Here is an 18436-nt window from a genome sequence, read left to right as displayed (position 1 = left end):
TGTTAGGTCTTGGAGCTCAAGGGAAAAAATAATGCTATAAAATAATATCTGAAAGCTGTATGCAGTGAGGGAATGAATCTGAATTATGCACTGTAGCTGCTTTCTCTAAAAGTTCCTTCAAAATTTCTTTACCATAAATCTGATCTACATAACAGAATTTTATTTGAAATAGTTTAACAAGTTATATGAATGGGAAGAAAAGTGAAAAACTTTCCTCAAAAATATCACTACAGAAGCATGTCCCCATATTCATCATTCTTCCTAAATAACTCTATTGGTGCAAAATACTTCACTTTGAAATTACATTTTTTACTGGGAATATTTATTACTCGTGTTTAAAAGCTTGGCAATTGTGAGGAACTCATGGAATCCTGTCTCCCTAGCTGGTGGAATCACCAGATGTTTCACAGATGGATCTCCTTAAAGTAATGTGGTTCAGTGTCATTCCTGCCACACTGTGCTTTAATCAATACAGTCAGAGCTGATGTTCTTTAATTCTTTGACTCATAATATGTAAGACAACTGCTTTATTTAGCACTAAAGACAAAGTCTAACAGGATAAGTATGCACAAATTCCAGATACTTGGAGCTATTGTTTAACCTACATACCATGTGTTTTCTTTTTGAAAATACTTTCGCTTAACAAACAGAAATATTTATTGATGCAACACGTTAATGGTAATAAACGCTTTTCATAGTAGAGGGCTTTGCTGTTTCAAAGTAAATGTTCTTATATTTTTGCCTGGCAAATTACTGGCAAACAGTAATTTCCTGCATAATTCTCTTGCTTTACTTTTTTGATTACAAAATTGTAACATCAAAAGAGCAGTGTATAGGTCTTTCAAATGATTTTAACAGGTTTGAGAGACATGTCTTGTCTTTGCAATGTATATTCTTTATATAAGAAAAAACTTATTTCATAATTGCTAAGGAGCATTTCTTTTTGTAAAAGACAGATTATTTTTAAGAGACTAGATTTAATTTTTTTTTTATCGATTTGTTCTACTGATAGGAGCAAGTCTTTTTAACAGTTTAAACTACTTGTCTTCAATAGGAATATATATACATTTGTTGTAGGCAAAATATGCCATTTATGTGGTTTAACATCCTCAGAGTTGTTTAGTTCTTGGTTTATTTCAACATCTTACAACAATTTTGGGTAGTATATTACCCATTACCTGGGAAGTGGATCAGAGATTTAATTATCTCAATCCATTTGATAAGAATAATATCCATGATGGTTGTAAGATACAAAGAAGTTAAGAATACTGAAGAACTATTTTTTTTTCTCATCACATTCCTTGTGTCTTAGTTTCCTATTCAGTATTTTTCAGAAAGCTCAATTTTTGTGAGAAAGCTTCAGTCATCTGGGCCTGATTGCTCCAAAGCAATGGGAAATTTATGTTAATGTTATCAGAAGCTTCTAATCCTTGATCGAACAGCACTAATGCAGATTTTAAGATTCTTCCAGTCTCCTTTGTTCACACTTTCCACATTACCTTCAATTTTGTCTCTTTGGCTTGATTTTTTTTTTTAAGCTTTTCTTACCAAACTGGAGAACTATCACACAGAAAGTTATAAAAGTTTGTCCAACTGGATTTCAAAAGGCTGTGCAGTACAAACTTCGAAGATACTGAGGTCATTGACTGAATTATCTTGCAGATGTTTTCTTGGTGTCCTATGAGACATCTTGTTAGAGAATGAGAACATATTTTTGTTTGTTGACATTTTCAGCCATAGAACAATGAATGGATAGCATAGGGAGTCTGATAATGTCTCTCCAAAAATTGTAGGTCATCTTTATCATGGCATCATTATACTGAGAGCTCAGCCATAATATTACATCCAGTGGGTATATTTGGACAAGATCTGAAATGAGCTAAAGCTATTCTTCATTAACTGAAGCCATCAAAAAAGTGAAATATAACTTTTGCACATGACTGAAGCAGGAAGAAGATAATATAAGTGTCTCACACAAATTAGCCTATGACTGTTAGAGTAAGGTCTGATCCAAAGCATGCTGAGATTGCAATGGGTTTTTAACCAAGCACGTAGAAAGGAAACAGGCAGAAGAATAAAGATTTCACCCATATGGGGATGGAAGGAAAAGGACTGAAAGCACCACCAAAAGGTAGATTATGGCTTTTAAAATATTTTTCCTTGTTTCCCTCTCTTACCAATTGTATATATTTGCTGACTTCTAATAAATGTAATAGCCTCACTATGTGATTATGCTTCAGACATCAAAGACATATTTTTCCTCTTTTCTCTTTGGTTACCCTATAGGTATCCTGGCTCTTCCTTTATCAAAATTCAACTCCTAGAAAAGAGATAATATTTGATTTTTCTTAGAAATACTCTTATAATCTTTTTCTTAAATAAGAATATCTGTGCACTGTGTGGAAAGTCTTAGATTTTTAATCAGTCAAATAGTTTTCCTTTGCTCTCTCTTGCTCTCATGGAAAGAAAAAAAGTACTTTTAGAGATAACTTCACCGTTTCATTCATAGCCTGGTTTCCTCTTTAAGCATGTTACTGTAGAATGTTTTGTATCAGCCTGAGTTACAATGCCTGAGTTAGGTAGGTTTTATTTTCTGATGTACTGATATGACGTTTCTAATCCAGAATTTAGAGTAACTTGAATTTATAGCCCCATGTTCATCCACATCTGTGATAAGAAGGATGTGGAAAAGAAAAAGAACTAATTTAGAAATAATGTATGCTAGCAAGTAAATGTCTCCCTACTTTTCACCACACATTTTATTCCACATGCCTTGGAAATATGCCATTCTAGAAAACTCTTTTCAGGTTGGCCATACGAAAGTTTGGTAATAGCTTTATGTTTCTAGCACACATGGCTGCAGTGTAAATGCACGACAGTATGGGCATGCAGGAGATGTTCCCACATATAGGAATTTCTTGTTTGACCAGAAGAAATATTCCTGTTACTAAAACATATGTAGTTATCTGCAGATTTGATATAGAGCTTGAATATAGTTTGAATAATTATCATTGTAAAACATATATATATGTCTCTTAAAAATAGAAACAATTTCAGCACTTTTCATCTCATTTATCTTTAGCTATGTAGACTTAAGCATCCAGTCAAAGCTTATCCTTTCACCATGTTATTAATAAGAAAATACAGCTACCTGCAGAACACAGCTTATTCCATCCTTAAATAGGTTTCTAAGACAGGCACTCTTGTATGGCAAGACATCTTCTGTCGCCTCTCTACACTGAATATGGAAGAAATGTCCCTGATTAACTTTACGTTGCTGCTTACCTAAGCTGGTTTTGGCTGAGAATAATTTTCTTCAGAGTAGCTGGCACAGGGATATGTTTTGGATTTGTGCTGGACACAGTGCTGATAAGACAGGGATGGTTTTGTTAATCCTGGAAAGTTCCTGCACATCAACAAGGCCTCTCACCCCACTCCATCAACAAGGAGGCTGGGGTTTCACAAGGAGCTGGGTGCGTCACAACCGGGACAGTTGACTCCAGCTGACAACAGGGATATCCCAAACTATACGATGGCTTGCTCAGTATATAAAGGTGTGGGAAGAAGGAAAGCAGGAATGTTCAGAGTGATGGTGTTTGTCTTCCCAAGTCACCATTTTGTGTGATGGAGCCTGGGGATGGCTGAACATCTGCCTGCCCAGAGGAAGTGGTGGTTGAATTCCTTGTTTTGCTTTGCTTCTCTGTGTGGCTTTTGCTTTACCTACTAAATTGTCTTTATCTCAGCCCACAGTTTTTCTCACTTTTACCCTCCTGATTCTCTCCATCATCCCACAGGAGAGGAGTGAGCTTCGTGTGGCTGAGTTGCTGGGTGGGGTTTGGACATGATACTATTGCACCCAGCTTGTAATATTTAAAAGACAAGACATTTAAAATTAATCAGCAAGATTTCTGGCTCTGTCTTGGCGTCCTGTAAAAGATTCTTCCCAAAATAAAAACTGCAGATGAATGTTAAAGTACATATTTGACACATTTGTGTTTCTAGTTTTGGTTACTAGTAAAGCAGACATGAATGAACTATACATTGACAGTCATTTTATTTGGAGCCAGGTCGTATCCTTTTCCATCTAAATGTAATATCCTGCCTTCTGCCAACTGGCTGCAATGCCATCTGCCAGGGAGAGAGAGATAGGGTGGGTTTTTTCACTCAGCCTTCCAGGGTTATTCCTGTGAAGAAGGCATGTGACTCAAGTTGTAGGATGACTCAAGCTCTTATGGTCTTCTTGGAGTCATCCCACAATCACTTTAATGTGTCTGACCCGAAGACAAATGTCTCTTTTTGTCTGCAACATTACCAGCAATTTTCGAAACTTTGGCTTCTGTTCCGTATGCCTTGCAAGAGATTCAGAGAATTGAGCACAGGCTGAAAGCAAAGAGCTCCTGATATTTTAGTCTATTTCCACTCTTTAGATGGGTATGATTCTGGACATTCTCTTTTCCTCAGCATCTCTATTTATAAACAAGGGGAGACTAGAAGATTTAGGTAATGCCTGCAAAGTGCTGTTTTAAATAAAAAAAATAATGAATTTACTCTTGATGGGTTACTATATAGGACAGTATATAATGTTATTTCTTTTCTCATCTAGTTCCTAAGGACTGAATATTTTTTACTGTTTCAAAGAGATTGCTCTCCATTTCTGAGTGGTGTGCAGACATCTGTGAATACACAAAGATTTTCTACAAAGAGATCTCATTCAGATCATTCTCAGTCTTAGAGTAAACAAACAGTATTGCTTTTCTAATTTTCCAGTAAAATACATTACTTGATATTTGGCAATATATTACATTTTCATTGCATTAGATTGCTGGAAAATAGGTACTTTATTTGCGTGCTTTTATCTTGTGGGGGGAAGACAGAGAAAAGAAATGTAATTACACTGGGTGCTTTAGTCTCCTAATTAGTTTCACTAGGTCTTAGATTTAACTCTTGCATTCTGTTGAAGTTCATTTTTCTTCTCTTTCCTTTTATCTTGTTCTCTTTTTTTTTCTTTTTTTTCTTTTGTTTTTTTTTGTTTGTTTGTTTGTTTGTTTTGTTTTGTTTTGTGTTTTTTTGTTTGTTTTTTTTGGGTTTTTTGTTTGTTTGTTTGTTTTTGTTTGTTTTTTTTTTTTTGTTTCTGGAGGCAGCCCCTGATGACTGGCTGTGGCTGTGTGACACTCACTTTTCCCACAGCACCAGAGCAAATACTGCTCCCAGCCTGTTACCCAGCATATTCTGAGTCTTGCTAGGGATAGGCAGAGAGATTCTGCCTCCAAGCACCACCGTTATGGGTATAATTTGCTTCAAGCCACAAACAGGGCTGGCTCAGGGTCAGTGGAAGTGCACTGTGTGTTGCTGAGGTGACTGCATGCTCTCAGAATTCACAGACCACCATTTCATGAAAGGTTGGCTGCTGCATAAGGGCTTCATGAAACAATAAGAGAAAACACTTCACAAGGGCAGTGATCTTCAGCTTCTTTCCAGAAGTTCTCTAAAAGGATACTGCAGTTTCACTGTCATTACTTTTTTTTTAAACATTTATCATTTCTTAAAGGCAACAACTCCTTGAAATCCTGAATTACAGACCAGACCCCTTTTAGTAAACAGAAATGCAAAAATGAAGGGGGAAGTCACTGCTTTACTTTAGATACCTGAATTAACACTGACAGTGAGGGAATTCATTAAAGACAGCTCATCTCTGAAGTCTTTCCTTTAGTCAGCGTAGAGAGAGAGTCTCCTTTGCAGGGAACAATATAAATTAGACTCCTTTTCCACATCAACCCGAAGAACATCTGTCTCTCCTCTCTGTCTACTGAGCCCCATCAGGGAGCTGGTTTAGTTTGGCTCCTAAAATGAGGGTTAAGGCTGCTCTCCAGAGCCTCTGATATGCAGGGCACATAAATTTAAATTATGAGAAGGTGTAGTAAGTGATTGCTAGACATACAGGATCAGGGAGGGTGAGAATGTTATAGCAGTAAATTCACTGTTAAGGGACAACCAGTGGGGACATTGCAATTCATATTGACATTACTTGGAGAAATTCTTTTGAACTGACACTTGGAGAAATCCTTCTGAAAAGGAAAACTACTGTTTCACTTTTTCTAAGTTTGTTTTCTCTTTGATTAAAATAAATGTTTATGGCTGCCTTATTTATCCATGGCTGTAAAAGTTGCCCTCTTTCCTTTCAGTCTGTACTTTCTGCAGTGGCTAGCTTGAATAAAGAGACAAATTTGGGAGTTCAGAACAGCGAAACTTGCGTTGCTTAAAAAAGGTGTCAGGCCAGATCAAATGAAACAGTTCTTTGACCTGCTGGTTTTAAGTTTACCCCTAGAGTGAATACACTCTTGCCTTAAGGTATTCTAAATGCAAAGCCTTTAGCATAGCTACGTTAAGAAGTGACACAAAGAATGGACAAGAAAAGTGGAAAATATGTTTTGCTTTACAGACAGAGTGATATGGAGAACTCCATGTCATATGAAGAAATTCCATCCAGAAATGTGAAGTTAGGACTTGAAAATTTCAAAAGTTTTGGTAGCCTTCTGTCAGAAATTTCAATTCTTAATGATAATTTACCTACCCATCAGATGATGAAGTTACAGATGAATAAACATTAGCATATTTTTTATAAAATTTTTAATATTTTTAATATTAAAATTTAATAAATTTTTTTAATAAAAAAGATGGTTTTTTATGATCTTCTACAGAGGCACAGAACCAGTCTGTGTACTTTACATAACTTCATTTCAAAGGCTTTGACATATTTCCTAGGCAACTTTTCCCCTCCTAAGGTACTGGAATAGTAGAACCATGTAAATTGGTGATTCTTGGGGGAAACAGGAACTAATTTTACTAGCTAGTTGTATTCCAAAGAAGACTCTTCTCTTGCCAAGAAAAAAGAGAAAGGCTCTTTCAGGGTGCTTCAGAGCATGTAAGTTTAGCTTTCCAGTGCCAAAATTATTTCATTATGGAAATTAAAGTATTTAGTTTCACAAATGCATTTGAGAATGCTGCTCCCAGGTTAATGCACAGAATTGTACAGGCCAAACCCTCCTTACCTCAAGGAGTAATCCAAACAGGAATCTTAGGAAAAGTTATTTTTAGGACATTAACTGTGTCTGTTAATAATTTTTCATTGTGAAGAATGAAGAAATATATACTTATCATAAGCACATACAGACATCTATTCTTAGAAAGAGACGGGAAAGGTAATCTGCTTTTGATTATGATCAAATATCACAACTTGTGCCACCACACACCACAAATTGCAAAATATTTGAACCATTTAAAAGCAACAATCATGAATCTAAGGTGAATTTAGGAATTTCCCTCTTTTCCACGTTTAACCATTCCAAGAAATCTTCACAGCAGAGGATTTAGATTTGTCCATCTTTTGCTTTGAGGGTTTGATGAACCCTTTTCATCTTGAGAAAACATTTCTGCAGATGTTACACATATAGTATATCCAAACGTACTTAATTTTAGGCAAGGAGAAAAGCAAGGGAATATGAAACCATAATGGGATTCACAGTAGATAGTCTCATATGGATTTAATCATCCTCAGTTGTTCCTAATTTAGTAGTACTTCAACTCCTAAATCCATCAATGCTTGTGCACCTAGGAGAAGCAGAAGTATTCTGTATGTAACAAAAATGGTTCTGCCATGATTCTAATGCTACAGCAAGCAAATTTACAGTACTGTTTTAATATGTAAATATTAAAAAAAAAAAAAAAAAAAGAGGAACAAAATTCTGTTGATATAAACTTGGGTACTCTATTACTAGGCTTTTTTGTCCCAGTCAAGCTAAAGGAATTTTCCAATTTTTACTGTTTCTGTTCTCATTCTAAGCATGGAAGAGTTGTTCATGGTGGATAATACAGAGACAGTTTGGACATTATTAATATTTCAAACATTTGTATTTTCAATCATGTTCTTAATTATGAAATAAACTCAGGAACATTAATTTTGAAAAGGCTGCATAATTCTTGGATGTATTTCTGTACAACTATCTTAGTGAGGCATCTGTTCAGATAAATATTTCTCAAAGCTTTCCCTTAAATCTAAGCTGGCAAGGTGGGCAGAGTATGAGCTTTGATATTAATTAAAGAGATCTGCATTAGTTTAAAAAAGCTAATTTCTCTGTCTATATACAGCCTGTATTTCCTGCTATGCTTTGCATTCCTTTAAATAGACTAACTGTACTCCTGACACTCTCTATTTTTCTCCTAGAAAATGTATTCATTTGGAAAGATTAATCAAAAATAGATACTGACATTCCCATCATATTGCAATGACCTGCATCTCCAGGCAATCACCATTGCCATACATCCATTGTAGTTTTATCTGCAGATTTATATCTTCTAGGTATCCGACTCAAGGCCTGAAGTACTGATGGACATTTTTCAGAAAGCTTTGCCACTGAGGAATTGTAGTTTCAAACTTACCTTGAGATAAAGAGTTTCCTTGAGGAAAATAGAAGTATGAACTTTTTTTTAATATAATTTCATAAATATGCATGAAGAGCACTGAATTTTCAAACATAGTAACATGTAATAAAAAGACTATGTTTGTTTTAAATGAACATCTGAGAATACACAATTAAGGCAGAGTAAGTGAAAGAGTACTCAAGTGGGAGAACTTATAATGACATGAGATGGAAAACTAAATTCTGGGGTTTTTTTTTATTTCCTGAAAAAATTGGAACAAGATTTTGGATTCTCTGTCAAACTTCCCATTTTGTTTCGTTGGTTTTGGTTTTTTGTTGTTTTTATTTTTTAAGCTATTTGTTTTATAGAAGTAATATTTTGGTTTACAGTTCCAGTAACTGTAAACCAACTGTAATTAACCTGATTAATTCACTGCACTGGACCCTACTGAATTATATTCTTCCCTATTAATCACCCCAATTTTACTGGTGATAACTAGTAACTACTAGACCGCCAGAGCTGAGTAAATGTATATGGCAAAACAAAGCCAATTATTAATTAAACTTTTCTCTATGAGTTCATGCATCCATTCAGTTAGTTTCCAGCAAAAACATTCACAGGCAGTTTAATATTAAATAGAAAATAGAGAGAAACATTAGTTGGAAGGGCTTTCAATCCAGGAACAGAAGCTACATCCTGTGTCTTGTCTGAATAAACATATTTTGACAATACCAAATTTCTGAATAATCTATAATAAGAGAAAGTAGTTATTAAATAAGTATGAACAATGCACATTTCAGGGGCCTATGATCAGTTAAAAAAATTTAGACATGGAAAATAAATCAGGTAAATAGTGTTATTTACAAAGACCTAATTATATATTAACACTTTGTTATGGATTTTCTATCTATCCTTTTTGTTTCCATTACTTCTGTATAAATTAATCTTTTTCCACCTTGCTGATGCAAATATATATCTTACATAATTTCCCTCACATTCTCCCCTTCACACCCTGCCTCTTTTCTTTCTAAAGACACACTATAATGGTAATGCTGCTTGAATAACAAGGCACTTCCACTTCCCACTTGTGCTTATAAAGGTGGTTTGCCTCACGTTTTTTGTGACCAGAACCATTGAAATGCTCTGTAAGGATTCTGAGTAGAACACCTTGTAATACTATAACTTAAGGTGTATAAATTACTGAACAAAGTCTGTAATAGTCAGGAGGAGTTGCAGCCACTGTGTTAGCAGCTCCTTTCTTCACTTAACCAAGAATTACTGTTAAGACATTATTTGTTATAAAAAGCATCTTCAAAATGATTCACATCCTCTACTTATTCCTTCCAAGAATTTGCTGCTTCCATAACTGTAACAGTTTCTGCTTGGACTACGAGTACTAACTACACAATGTAGGTTTCACTGACAATTCTGTGCTAAGAATATGAAGGCTTGTTCTCTACTCATCCTTTCTATTATATTCATAGTCTCCTAAAGTAGAATATCCTTTCTCAGCTGCTAGTCAGCTGGCACAGGCCCTGTAATTTCACAAAATGCATTTCACAAGATTTATATACTGTTCCTTTGGCCCAAGCATGGCAGATGTTTTGCCTACATGCAGCACATAGCCAAATCATGAGGGTGCAGATATCACCTTGCACACAACACCCTCTCTCTATAATGGAGATTTGGCACCCTGGAGACAGTGCCCCACAAGTGGGAAGATACATGAGGCAGCACACAGGATGATCAGTGATGGGTGCAGGACATCCATGGCACACAGTCATTTTTTGCAGGGACCTCTGGCCATCATCTGTGTCCATCCCAGTGGAGAAATGAGCTGTCATTACCTTGTGAACCTTTGCTGTCTCCAACTGCCCAAAGACTTTCCTTGAAATCATCACAACCAACACTTTGCTATGCCAGTGAATCCTACTGCACTAGATACCTCAACATACTCTGCACTCCAGAGTGACATGAAAGGGAAAATCTTGATTAAAATCATCAGCCTATGTGTGGCCTTTATTGCATTCTTCATCATGATATTACCTACTCAATACAGTTGTGAATTCTGAAATTACTTCAGGACCATCACAGACTCTGCTCACTTCATTTCTGATAGGCCTTGGAGATGTGTGCATACAGTCACCTGACTGAAGAATGGTCAGACAGGAGAGACTTGGGTGACATGGTCCTTAGTGCTAACTGGGTTGTCAACCCTTGTTCTGCCTTATACTTGAGAATGCTTACAAGCCATTGGGACAGGAGCCATCATAGCTAGACAAGATCCTTCCATAACCCCACATCTTTGATCTCTGTACTCAGACCACCAGAGGTATCTGCACATCACAGTAGATAGCAACTTGTATTTTAAGAAAGGATTTAGCAGAAATCTGAACTATGTGTAAACTTTGCTTTAAAAAAATCAATTCTTGTGAAGAGGAAAAAGTATGCAAGAAAGCTGTACAGATTTTGGGAAATCAATAAAAATAATGTGAGGGGCAATGTATGGTGTCTTTCATCTCAGCCAAGGCAGATAGCCTGGGCATGACACCAGCACTGTTGTAGGCACCTTCTTGGTGTCAGTAAAGATATATCTCTGGCACCCTTCCCAATGAGGTGAAGCTCTCTTTGAGGTGTAGAATTCTCAGTCAGGAACAGAATCGTATATCCCATGAAGGTGCTGCCTTTTTTCCTCTATCTTTAGTTGATGCCTTGAGCCATTCCACTCCCTGCCATGATCAGCTTCTTAAAGAAGAAGTTTTACCCCTGTACTTGACACTGGTGGGGCTGCACCTCAAATCCTGTGTTTAGTTTTTGGCCTTTCATGACAAGAAAGAGAGGTTCAGGAGCATGTCCAAAAACACCTGATAGGAGGTTGTAGCAAGGTGAGTGTCAGACTCTTCTTCCAAGTAACAAGTGACAGGACAAGAGGAAATGGCACCAAGTTGTACCAGGAGAGGTTTAAGTTAGATGTTAGGAAAGCTTTCTTCATAGAAAGGGTGGTCAGCAATGGAAGCAGGCTGCCAAGGGAAGTGGCAGAATCGCCATCCCTGCAAATATGACAAGCATGTGGATGTGGCACGAGGGTTTAGTGTTGAGCATGGCAGTGCTAGGTTAATGGTTGGACTCAATGACCTTAGAGGCCTTTTCCAACCTTAACAGTTCTAAGACAGTCTAGAAGGATTCTAAGACATGTCCAGCAGGTCATTTCATGTGGGCTGCAGGTCTTATTGTGACCTGTTTTCCAGAGCTATTTCTGTCCTACCCAGTCCAGCCTTGAGAGTAACACTGTGATTGTGCTACGCCTAAGAGATAGGGTAACACAACAGATATGAGTGGAGAGGGTGAACACAGAGGAAAGGCTGTGACAGCAACAAAATTCTCCAGGTGAAGATGAATTCAGGAATGCTTTTTTTCTAGAAGCATGTGGAAGAAATGTGCTGCTGTCTAGCTGTGAAGCAGAGTGTCATTTTGAAAGATGATGACATCCTCAACCAGGTAGACTGCTCAGCTGGGTTATTTGCTTCATGTTTTGCAGTTTATATGAGTCAATGGGAGGTCTTAGCTATTCTCACCCTTCTCTAACAGTGCTCTTGTTGTCTTTCTTTTGGAACCGAGCAGACTAGTGCAAGACCACATATCCTAGATGAAATCACAGCCTGACTTGTATCAGGGAATTATGATGTTCTCTATCTTTTTTATTGTTTCTTTGCATATGTAGTGTGACATCTTGATTATTTTTGACCACAGATGCACACTGAATTTTCTCCTGGTGCGTTTCTCATCTAGTTAAGTTTTCACTTCTGTGAATTATTTAGTGTTTTTGTTCACATCCAAAGTTGCATTGTTTTGCATTTGAGTTACATTAAATAGCAATTTAATATTCCTAGTAAGAAAATAGATATTTTCTACAGTGTTCAAGGAGATAATTTATTATCAGTGTTTATTGTGTTTTAATTTGATCCTGACTGCCCTGCTCAACTTTATCCCTTTTGGCAAACATAAGGAAATCTTTAAGGACAGCATCAATTATGAAAAGAAGTGACTCCTACTGTAAAATGTGTGTTGGTGAAAATAAAGACAATTATAGTCTAACAATTTATATGGTTGTGCTTCCACACAAAGAAAATTGGTCACTTCATGCAGCTTAGAGTAGCTGAACAAGTACTTATGACTACTTGGAATCTAAGACTGAAGACACAACAACACTTGAGTTGGTATGCTTGTTGACATCTCAGTAGGATATAAAAAATTGATACTCAACTGCTTTCAATTAGTCTACAGTCTCCTAACCAGACTGGCAGCTTTTCTTGTACCTATCACCAGAACCTACACATTCTTGGGAGAAGCAAATTAGCTAACAATCAAAATGTTAAAAAATATATATATATATGAAAAGATACAAACCCTGTATCAAATAACATGAATGAGACTCAGCTGAGTTTATTTTACAAAGTCTTTTTAATTTTATTTCAGTGACTATTGACCCAAAACAGACAAAATTACATTCTTCCTTTATGAACATATGGAACAGTGGCTTCCTTTCTGAACTCTTAATTTCTGAGCAATGCTTGAAGGATGGGAATGGGCACACAGTTTACAAACCTGAAAGGAAAGAAGAAGGGTTACTTCCATGAAGTTCTTTACCTCTACACAATCCTAGTAAATGATGGGTTTCAAACATTTCTTTGAAAGTAGTCTCCCACTTTTAAATTTTTTTAGTTTTTAAAAAATATTTCCTTTCTTCATTATCTAAGCTCTGCAAATATATCTTCAGGATTTTTAAAATATCTTTTTAATTTTTTTCAGTCATGCTCAACCGTATCACATAAAATGTTTTATTTAAAAGCATAACTTTCCATAGCACAATTGCCCCAAACAGTCTGTAACTCCCTTGAATTTTATCTAACCAGACAGTCTGATTTATCTCTTTTTCAAACATCTAATTATTTTGAGAATGTACAACATCCCTACTTGTCAGGTATTAGCTCTCATTTTGGTTTAATTTAATTTCTGGAACTCCTCTAATAATACTTTTAAGTATGTCTTCCATCATGTTCAAAAACTTTCTATTTTTGCTCATTCTTTCTCTGAAATTAAAATTTTACATAGGTGAAAAATCTCTACAGTTTTTACAGATGAATGATTTTTAAAGGGGAAAACATAGTAAAGGAGATTAACTTCAGAATTATGACATTTATGAGACCTAAAATCACAAGCAGGGAATTCACATTGGTTTTAGAAAGAAAAAATGGAAATGGATATTAAAAAAAATACAAAAAGGGAAAAGAATAAACTCAGAAAGTAGCAAAATGTTTTTCATAATAAATTAGACTCTTACTAATGGCTTAACAAAAAAAAAAGTTTATAGCAATACATAGCATGATGGGGGAAAATTAGTTATATTCAGAATCATGTCATTAATGACATTACTATATTTACTTTGTTAGTTAAGCTTAACTAAAAGTTTGAGACATCTGTTCATGAATTTGATGGATAATGCACATTTGTTGACTGTCTTTAGCTTTTGCTAAGAATCAAGTTTGACAATTTCTAATGTAATTCCCCAGGATGTTTTAAAATTTTGAGTTGGTACTTAACATGCTTAAGTAAAATTTTTCTTGCAAAAGTTCATGTGTTGGAGTGGCAATTAAACACAGAAATTATTACAGACAAAGACTTACCTAAGCTCTTCTTTCACTCTTGTAGTCCATAAAATAAGAAGATATGCACCTATCTTTCTTTTCTCCTGGTCATACACATAGAAACCAAACCAAATGTAACATCATGAGAATCAAATTATGCCAAATTATCAAGCTGGTATTATAAATTATTAAAAATTCATTATGGTTTCTGTTTTTCTATCAAAACAGAGAGACAACTAGAAATTTTTTGTCTGGATATGTAACAGTTAAATTTGATCAAGCTGACACCTGAGTTATGATTCATTTGATAAAATGCAGAAAACACCTTGCGCATATTGATATCTGAAATGGTCACCTTTAGGTTTCTCCATAGTTACTGCACAGAAATAGGCACTGGGATGGTAAAATATATCCTTTTCTCAAGCAGGTATCTACATTAGCTTCAACGAATCACACTTTGACAGAGTTTATTTCTCCCCATTGATTGTAACTTAGTCTTCAGTGATGTGTATGGATGCAAATGTTCCACATTGACACTAGAAAAACAATCAAATGAAACTGAACTTAATTGCAGTCTGCCTAGTTAAATTATGCCCCAAGTATAGCCTATTTTATCCAATATTAACAATAAAAGCAGAACATACATATAGAAGGTTTATTTCTCTAGTTTTTAATACAGAAGACATTCAGGTACAGTCCAAATAAATTTTAATTGTGGAATATGCAACTCGACTCTTTAGAATTATTGTATTACTAAAAGATCAAGTTAAGACTTCAGTGGTGTCAGTCACAATGAGCCAAGGGAAAAGATGTCTTCTTTTAAAAAACAAAATGCCACCTGAAAATATGTGTTCTGCCCATGATGTCCTGTGTATAGGATTTGGGAATTTTTTTGTGTTTATTTTCTCCTTTGTGCAATTTTAAAGGAAAATTGTGTCCAAAGATGATAAAAAAAAAGCAATAAGCAGGATATTAACTCCACTGCACCACACAATGCTGGTTTTTAAAAAATGTATGTTGCTTATTTGTGGTTTGGGGTTTTTTCCATTAATATGAAACATTTTCAGATATGAAAATCTATATAAAAATCAATATGGTCAATATGAATATCTTTACAAAAGATATGAAGGGTAATACACTACAGAATTATTTTGAAAATGAAATTAACTTGTGTATTTTCATTTTTTAAAATGGCTTTACTTTACAAAACGCAAATTCTTAATCTCTACAAGTTTATTTTCTCAATATGTAAGATGTCTGATTTGTAATTCTGATTGACTGCAGTACATTAAATGTACAGGTTTTCAAATCTAAAAAATATCATTATCGATAGCCTGACATATTTTTGTCTTAATCTTGGGAGTTGTGAATCAAATATTTTTGTGACCAAACTGATTATTCCTGCAGATCCCACATAAGATTTTGTGGTGAGTCAGACCAAATATTTTTTGGTGTAAAATTTCCAGAATCTTAGTAGATTTTGAGTCCTAGTTTCATTTTCTAATTTAATTTCAGAATCAGTATTTGAATAGGCGTGGAACTTTTATGCCATATATTCTAAAATTCCTGTCTTCAGGTGGGGCAGCAATAACTACAGATTTTCAGTTACCTTTTGCTTCCACAGTTATCTGTCTCCAGTAAATTCCAGATTTCTGGTACTGTGTCTTCAGACAGTATACATTTTTCTGCTCAACATATGTAGAAACTAAGCTTGGAAAAGATAAGAAGTATAAGACAGTCTGACAAGATATGACAGATATAAAATAAAATTATATTTAGTCAAAATATTGCATGGTGGGTTTTATTCCTCAAAATTCAGTTGAATTTTTCAGTCTTATTTTTAGGGAATCAACATCAAATAAAATGCCAGCAAAAACGTGGATTATTAAAGTATTGATAAGATGCAAGCTTTAAAAGTTCTTGAAATTCACCCAAAAATTTCTCTATCATATGTTAAAATACAATTTGTTTTAAGTGATCTGGTGCTATCAAAAGCTGTTTTAAAGTCAATTAGAAGCATAGGATGGTGTGAGAGAAGTAACAATACAGCTGCCTAACACTGAACTGTGTTTCTTGCAACAAGCAGTCCTATGTCTGCCATGTGAGTAATACAGAGGGATTTCTTTTTTCTTTGATTATTTAACCATTCATTAAAATGGATTTGAAGGCAAATTAAAGTTTGGAGATATGAAACAACTCATGCAAATGCTGATCTTACTGATAGACCTTCACTTTTCAACTTAGAGTATAAATAAGCATGATTTGAGGTGTCTGGAAGGCTGAAAACCCACTTGTCAGTAAAGTACAATCCATTATTCAACCCATTGGTAGGGAAATAATGACTGCCTCTTGAACAGTCATCAGTCTCCATAGGATCAGTGCTTCTTTTTATGGGAAAGTACACAAATTTCTCCTGTTATCATATGACTGCTCAGGCTCTGGTGCCTGTATGTCATGACCTTGCCTGTATTTCAGAGTGGCTAGCATGAATGTTGTTTTTGGGAAGTATTGGAATTCATAGGGGCAAAAAAAAAAAAAAAAAAAAAAGAAAAGAAAAGTAAAAGAAAAGGAAAAGAAAACAGAGGTGGTGAGACAAAGCTGAATTTTATATTCCAAAACTATTCCCCTGGGAAATGAGAATTCAGAAGGTATTCACAATGATTCAACACTGACTCTATGTTAAGCTTGGCTAACACTCATGGAATAATGCCCTTCAGTATAAATTGCTTTTGAAAGGAGCCAGTGGCCTTGTTTGTTGGGGTGATAGGTCATAGAGGAGATTTTCAAAGACTTGTAACCTGTCTGTGATATCATACTATATGTTGAACTGGTCTTAGTGGTTTTGAAAGTCCCACATGGCTTTCTTTGCACCTATACAGAAAATAATATTGCTAAAATATATAATAGAAACACATAGAACAACAATACTAATCAAAACAGGGAAACGAATAATTTCAATAAGAATTTGAGAATAATATTTTTTTTCTAATATTAGGATTTGTGAATTTGACTCAGTGGAAAGAGTTATTACCTATCTCTAGTAAGAATCCAAAATGTGGTTTCAAATCCCAGGAGAAATAACCAATTTCCTGAATCCTAGAAGTCTTCTAGGCTTGACATTTTCAACAAGACACCTCTTCTCAGGCTTGAGACTTCTATTTTAATTTTCACCAAGAAAATGTCTCTTAATTCAGGAGTCACTAGCTGCTATTCAGCAGTTGTGATAAGCCTAATGCCCTTCTCAGAGGAAAACCCATTCCTCATGGACATAGTCTTAACAATTTTAGTCCTGATTATTATCCAAGCAGCCTTTAAATAATGACCTTTAAGGAGCTGCTAGGCATTTTTTTCTTTTTTTTTTTTTTCAACAGCAGACCTCACACAAACTCTGACAATTCATTCTTTTCTTTGGAGCAGCTTGGCCCCATTATTTCTCCAGCTTCGGTGCAATGAAAACAACTTACATGAGCTGTCAAGGCTTATCTTTCAGATAACTCCTAAATACTTCAGCACAGAAGGTAAAACATGGTGAGTAATACTCTAACATCTGTTGCACATTGTCATGCATCCTGCTGTTGCCAACCAGCTAAAATGGCAGCACATTTTACAGCCAGATGTGTCAAGATTTCATGTGCTTCTTCACTGTAATTCTAGGAAATCTAAGCTCCTACATCACATATACTCTAAAAGATAAGGCTAAGAATCAAAAATTTTCCCTCTGAAGAAGATATGATGTGTACTTTGTCAAGTGCAGAGTGGATGCCCTTCTCTGAGCTTCTCTTATCTAATTGAACATTCAGTTATAGAAGCATTTACTAACAATAAATGAATGAAGAGGATGCCTCAAGATGTTCCTACTTTGATGGATTATAAAGTAGAGGGGAAAAGGAGAAAAATCAAACATCATATTTGTTTGGTCTGATGAAATCAGTTTCTTGGAAGGATTTCTACAGCTAATAAGATATGTGATTTTGAACACACCATACTATGCCACCCCAACACCAAGCATTTCATGAAAAAAAAAATTGTTTTCTTAATAGTAAGATCACAGCTGGCTCTGTTGTCTCAGCCTGATTCTTTATGCTTGAATTTTGCACATATTATCCCTTGTCAGTGGAGACTTTGTATGGTAGTTTCTAAAAAAGCCAGCTAAAACATTCTGTCTTGAGTGAAACTTAAAGAACATCTATTCTATTCTATTCTATTCTATTCTATTCTATTCTATTCTATTCTATTCTAGGTGTTTCCTACTTTATGAAAGTTCTTCCAGTACTTGTTTGGCCTATCAGTAATAATGAGACAATTTCTGAGAGTCAGTCTAGCTGCAGTTCAAATAATTTGGTGGAAGAAACTAATAAAAATGTCCAAAAATA

General features: G+C 35.2%; 2 long non-coding RNA genes across 3 annotated transcripts; one reads left to right on the top strand and one right to left on the bottom strand.

Moving 5' to 3' along the window:
• Positions 1 to 12900: 12900 nt before the first annotated feature.
• LOC128784642 (uncharacterized) lies at positions 12901 to 16775 on the bottom strand. Of its 2 annotated transcripts, none has more exons than XR_008429562.1 (5): positions 16737 to 16775; positions 15673 to 15773; positions 14419 to 14599; positions 14103 to 14167; positions 12901 to 13023 (listed from the first exon to the last, which is right to left on the bottom strand). It is a non-coding gene; the product is annotated as an uncharacterized LOC128784642 (long non-coding RNA). The 2 variants fall into 2 exon arrangements; XR_008429563.1 differs by having other exon boundaries at positions 15673 to 15768; positions 16737 to 16753.
• A 180-nt stretch (positions 16776 to 16955) lies between these two features.
• Positions 16956 to 17803, top strand: LOC128784643 (uncharacterized). The gene is made up of 3 exons (XR_008429564.1): positions 16956 to 17103; positions 17481 to 17591; positions 17718 to 17803. It is a non-coding gene; the product is annotated as an uncharacterized LOC128784643 (long non-coding RNA).
• Positions 17804 to 18436: the final 633 nt, after the last annotated feature.

The sequence above is a fragment of the Vidua chalybeata genome, chromosome 2 (assembly GCF_026979565.1).
Source record: "Vidua chalybeata isolate OUT-0048 chromosome 2, bVidCha1 merged haplotype, whole genome shotgun sequence".
NCBI classification, from domain to species: Eukaryota; Metazoa; Chordata; class Aves; order Passeriformes; family Viduidae; genus Vidua; species Vidua chalybeata.
Note: the sequence above shows the minus strand (reverse complement) of the source record. Positions and strands in the feature narration are given on the sequence as shown.